Below are 6263 nucleotides of genomic sequence, written 5' to 3'. Positions count from 1 at the left end.
TGGTAAGACATTTATTTGGAATGGACTGTCTTCTGCTATTCAGTTTAGAAGAAAGATTATTTTAAATGTTGCATCTAGTGGAATTGCGTCCTTACTCCTACCTGGTGGCAGAACGACTCATTCTAGGTTTTCAATACCCATTACAATTACGGATGAATCTACTTGCAACATCAAGCATGGCAGTTTAAAGGCTAAGCTGCTCATCCAAAGTAGCTTAATAATTTGGGATGAAGTTCCAATGCTCAATAAAATGATCTTTGAAGCACTTGATCGGACGCCCAGGGATCTTATGTCAGTTACCGATCAACATAAGACACATTAACCATTTGGTGGTAAGGTTGCGGTTCTAGGAGGTGACTTTAGACAGATACTTCCAGTGATTTCAAAAGAGAGTAGACATAATATATTGTCATCAGCTATTAACTCATTCTATCTATGATCGTTTTGTAAGGTTCTGAAGTTGCATACGAACATGAGGCTTCTAATGTCTTCTTCAGATCAACATGATGGTGAAAATGAAGAGATTTGCTAATTGGATACTTGATGTTGGAAATAGAAATATTGGTTCTGTTGTTGGTGATGAGTCAGAAGTTGAAATTTCAGATGATCTGCTGATTACAACTACTGATGACCCTTTCTCTCATTTGGTGGACTTTGTATATCCAAATTTATTGCAAAACATGTCAGATTATAGGTATTTTTAGATTAGGACAATTCTTGCACCCACATTTGAGAGTGTCGAGAAGGTAAACGATATCGTCATGAAAATCTTCCCAGGGATGGAAAAGAAGTATCTAAGTTATGATACAACATGTCAAGCTGATGAGAATGACGATGTACAACAAAAGTGATTCACACAAGAGTTTCTAAATGACATCAAATATTCGGAACTATCCAACCACAAGTTGACTTTGAAGCCAGGAGTCGCTATAATGCTACTGCAAAATATAGACTAGACTTCAGGTTTATGCAATGGGACAAGGTTAATAGTTAACGAACTTGGCAACAATGTAATTGGAGCGACGATAGTGACCGGTAAAAATATTGGTGATAAAGTTTACATTCCAGGAATGAACTTGATCCCTTCAGATTCAGGATTGCCATTTAAGTTTTAATGGAGACCATTTCCATTAATAGTGTGCTTTGAAATGACCATCAACAAGAGTTAGGGTCAATCATGATCACATGTAGGGCTTTACTTGCCAAAATCAGTATTCACCCATGGATAACTTTACATTGTTTTGTCAAGAGTTAAGAGTTGCAGTGGCTTCAAGGTTCTAATTCTGGACGAAGAGGGCAATTCAAAGTCATCAACACTAAATATCGTGTTCAAAGAACTTTTTAATAATATTTAGATAAGAAAAATAGTATTTTTATCTTAATAACATGATATGATTATTGGTGCACGAAACTGGCTCTGCAGAATTCGCACAGATAGACCGGCAAGTATACCGGGTCATCCAAGTAATACCTTAGGTGAGTGAGGGTCGATCCCACGGAGATTGTTGGTTTGAACAAGTAGTGGATACCTTACAGATCTTATTTAGGTGGATAGAAATTATAGTTTGTCACGAAAAGCATATAAAACAGATAAATAGAACATTACTAAATAGATAAGAATTCAATGGTATGAGAACGCTTGAGGCTTTGGAGATGCTTTGTCTTTTCCAGATTAAGCTTGAGTGTCTCCCACGAGCTAGTACCCCTTAGGGGCATTGAAGGCTGGCTAGGGACTCCATCCTGGGCGTTGGACACCAGCTGCTCCTTTGTGGGTGCTGGATGCTAGGAATAGAGCTGGTGGCTGGCATTGAACGCCAGTTTTGGGCCTTCATTTCCAAAGCAAAGTATGAACTATTATATATTTCTGGAAATCCCTGGATGTTAGCTCTCCATAGCCGTTGAGAATGCACCATTTGGACCTCTGTAGCTCCAAAAAAGCTCCTTCGAGTGCACGAAAGTTAGATCCTGACAGCATCTGCAGTCCTTTCTCTGTCTCTGAATCAGACTTCTGCTCAAGCTCCTCAATTTCAGCCAGAAAATACCTGAAATCACCATAAAACACACAAACTCAAAGTAGAATCCAAAAATGTGAATTTTACACTAAAACCTATGAAAATATAATAAAAAACTTAAACAAAACATAATGAAAACTATATGAAAATGATGCCAAAAAACGTATAAAATATCCGCTCATCAAAACACCAAACTTAAATTGTTGCTTGTCCCCAAGCAACCAAAAAAATAGGATTAAAAAGAAGAGAAAGATACAATAAATCTCAGAATTCTCAATGAAGCTCAATTTCAATTAGATGAGCGGGACTAGTAGCATTTTACTTCTGAATAGTCTTGGCATCTCACTTTCCATTGAAGCTCAGAATAGTTGGCATCTTTAGGAACTTAGAATCCAGATGATACTATTGATTCTCTTAGTTAAGTTCTTTTTTATTCTTGAACACAGCTTCTTTAGAGTCTTGGCCGTGACCCTAAGTACTCTGTTTTCCAGTATTACCACCGGACATATAAATTTCACAGATACTTAACTGGGTGAACCCTTTCAAATTGTGATTCAGCTTTGCTAGAATCCCTAGGCAGTGGTGTCCAGAGTTCTTAAGCACATTCTTTACTTTGGATCATGACTTTAACTGCTCAGTCTCAACCTTTTCACTTGACACCTTCACACCACAAGCATATAGTTAGGGAAGCAGCTTAATTGAACTATTTAGGCTAAGATATTTCTTTTAGGCCCTTCTAACCATTGATGCTCAAAACCTTGGATCCTTGCTCTTGCCTTTTGCTTTTAAGAGCTATTGGCTTTTTGCTCTTGCCTTTTGGTTTAAAGAGCTATTGGCCTTTTCTGCTTTTTCTTGCTTCAAGAATCAATTTTTAGATTTTTCAGATTACCAATAATACTTCACTTTTATCCTCATTCTTTCAAGAGCCAACATTCTTTAACTCCAACATCAAATATGCACTGTTTATTCATGCCTTCAGAAAACAAAAGCAATACCACCACATCAAGTAATTGAACTATTCTTAATATAAAATTCGAAATTTATGTATCATTACTACTTCTAAAAAAAATCAAAATTTTATTCGAGTTCAGTGAGATTATAAGAGGAACATTTTATAGCTAATTGAAAAATAAAAAACTTAAATCCTAATAATACTCATGCATTTATTAAATTAAAAGATAGAAATTTAAAACATAAAAACTTAAAGACTACTAGTGATAATGTAAATCTAAACATAAGAAACAGGAATTAGAATAGCCACAGAAATAGAGAGGTGGAACTCAACCACCTTAATCATGGGAGGCGTTAGGCTCTTTAGGGGATAATTTATGACGCTTCAGTTCTTCTAGCTCATGCCCCTACTTCTCTTGTTCCTTGACCAGTTTGCAAGCATGCTAGTATGATATTTTTGCTCCTCTCTTAACTGATCCAAGGAGGTTTGCAATTGTGCAACAGATGCTTCCAGCTGGGTCCAATATTCAATTGGAGGGATCTCTTACACCTGAAGAGGCTCAGGCGCCTTCCTGTTGGGTTGATCAGCATGTACTTGGGCGCTTTCCATCACTTGCTTGGTGATTGGGCTTTCTGCTGGGATAAATGAGTCTTTGTTAATCATGACTCCAGCCTCTTTACACAAGCGAAAGATAAGGTTTGGATAGGCCAATCTGGCTTGAGTTGATATCCTGTTTGCAACTTTGTATAGCTCAAAGGGAATCAGTTGGTGGACTTCCACCTCATTCCCCATCATAATGCAGTGAATCATCACAGTCCTTCTAATGCTAACTTCAGAATGGTTGCTAGTAGGGAGTATGGAACGCCCAATAAAATCCAACCAACCCTAGCAACTAGTTTGAGATCTACTCTTCTCAGTTGGTTTGGATTACCTTTTGTGTTGTTGATCCACTTAGTTCTAGGCAGACATATATTTTCTAGAATCTGATCAAACTTTAGATTAGCCACCACCCTCCTATTAAAGGATTCTGGATAATCATTTTGAGGAGGTAACTTGAAGATTTCTCTCACCTTGTCAAGATGAAAATAGAGAGTCTTCCCTCATACCATGGTTCGAAAAGTATGGAATCCTTGTCCATCTTTCTTTTGCTTATTTGTCATCCATAAATTTGCATAGAATTCATGAATCATTGTTATTCCAACATTGATCTCAAGATCAGCTAGAATCTCCCAGCCTCTCTTCTGAATTTGCTCTTGGATCTCTGGGTACTCATCTTCTTTTAATTCGAATTTGGCCCCCGGGATCAATGTCCTCTTGCACATTATTTTGTAATAATTTTCCTCATGCTGCTTTGTGTAGAATCTAAAAGATTTGAAAACAACTGATTGAATGTTTTCTTTCTTGCTTCTTGAAGTGGGATTTCCACTTTTTGGAGCCATGGAATTCGAATGGAGTGAGAAGGAAAGGCTCTTTCCACACCAAACTTAAAAGATTTGCTCATCCACGAGCAAAAGAGAGGAAAGAAGACGAAGAGGAGAGGAAGAATTCAAATGTAAGGAGTAAAATGGAGGCTGAATGGTATAAATAGGGATGAGGAAGGTGGGATTTTAAAATTCAATTGGATAAAAGATAAATAAGATATGATTCACACTTTAGTAAAAGATAGAAAAAGATAAGTTTTTAAAATCAAAAGATAAAAAGATAAGATAGAAGATATGAAAAAAGATTTTAAATATAAATGAAAGATTTAGAAAAGTATTGCAAAAAAGATATGAAATTTTGAAAAAGATTTGAAAAAGAATTGAAAAAGATTTGAAAAGATTTTAAATTTGAAAGTAATTTGAAGTTAAAAGATGATAGTTTGAAGAATCTTGTTTAAAAGATATGGTTAAAAAGATAAGATATAGAAAAGATGTGTTTTGAAAAAGTCAATATCCTCCTCACTCTGTTATGGGCGTTGAACGCCCAGAATGGCATCCATTCTGGCGTTCAACGCCAAGCTGCTCATCCCTTATGGGAATTGAACGCCCAGAATGGCATCCATTCTGGCGTTCAACGCTAGGCTGCTCATCCCTTATGGGAGTTGAACGCGCAGAATGGCATCCATTCTGGCGTAAACGCCAGGTTGCTCTTCCTCTTTGGGTGTTGAATGCCCAGCCAGTGCTCCCTGGCTGGGGTTCAACGCTAGCCTTGCTTCCTCCCTTCAGGGCGTTGAACGCCCAGCCAGTGCCTCCTGGTTGGCATTCAACACCAAGTTTGCTGTACCTTGGGGGCATTGAACGCCCAAATAGTGCCTCCTGGCTGGCGTTGAATGCCAGTCTTGCTGCCTCTTAGGGGCGTTCAACGCCCCTCTGTTCCTCATGTCTGGCGCTCAACGCCATCAAGGGGCCTTCTCCAGGGTGCTCTGTTTTATGTTCTGATTATTTCTGTTTCTGTTCTAACTATTGCACATGATCACAAACTTAAACACATGTAAAAATTAAACTGAGATAACTGAAATAAATTTAATGAAAAATAGAAATAATGTCGGTATGACTGGGTTGCCTCCCAACAAGCGCTTCTTTAACGTCACTAGCTTGACGGTACTTGACAAACCCCATTTGTAGGGTTTATCTTGTATTGATTTTTGGGGATTCTATCAACTTTTACCCACATTTATTCAATGAAATAGCATGGTTTTATAACTTCTCCCTTAATTGTGCTTAAGAGTGAAAACATGCTTTTTAGGACTTAAAATAGCTAAATTTAATTCACCTTGATTCTATTAGATGCCTCGATATGTTTGTTAAGTGATTTCAGATTTAGGAGGCAAAGATTGGATTAAGGGAATTTAGACTATACTACGATTGATCATTTGATAATTTCTATACCGGCAAAAATCTATTTGTCAAAATGGCGCCGTTGCCGGGGATTTGCAATGGTGTTGTGTTATTGGTTATTGTACATATGTGAATAGTGTAAATAGTTTGTCTTTTGCTTGTTTACTAGATTTTGTTAGTTTTATTTTGTTTTTCCATAATGAATTCTCACTTTGGCTATGAGTTTGGCTCTAATTGTGTTGTAGGGAATGTGAACTTCAATGCTAACATGTACCAAGGATGGAACACTCCAAGATGGGAGGAGCCTCAAGGAATTGATCACTCCTATTGGCATCAACCTCCGGACACTTATAGGTATAATTCTCATCCTAATGCATGTCAATTCAATGGCTATGGTGACTCCTTTTATGACAATCAACCACCACCATATGCCTATGAATCTTATCCTCAACATGATGCTCAACCATACTCACAAGCCCC

Source organism: Arachis ipaensis, chromosome B10 (assembly GCF_000816755.2).
Source record: "Arachis ipaensis cultivar K30076 chromosome B10, Araip1.1, whole genome shotgun sequence".
Taxonomy (NCBI): Eukaryota; Viridiplantae; Streptophyta; class Magnoliopsida; order Fabales; family Fabaceae; genus Arachis; species Arachis ipaensis.
Note: the sequence above shows the minus strand (reverse complement) of the source record.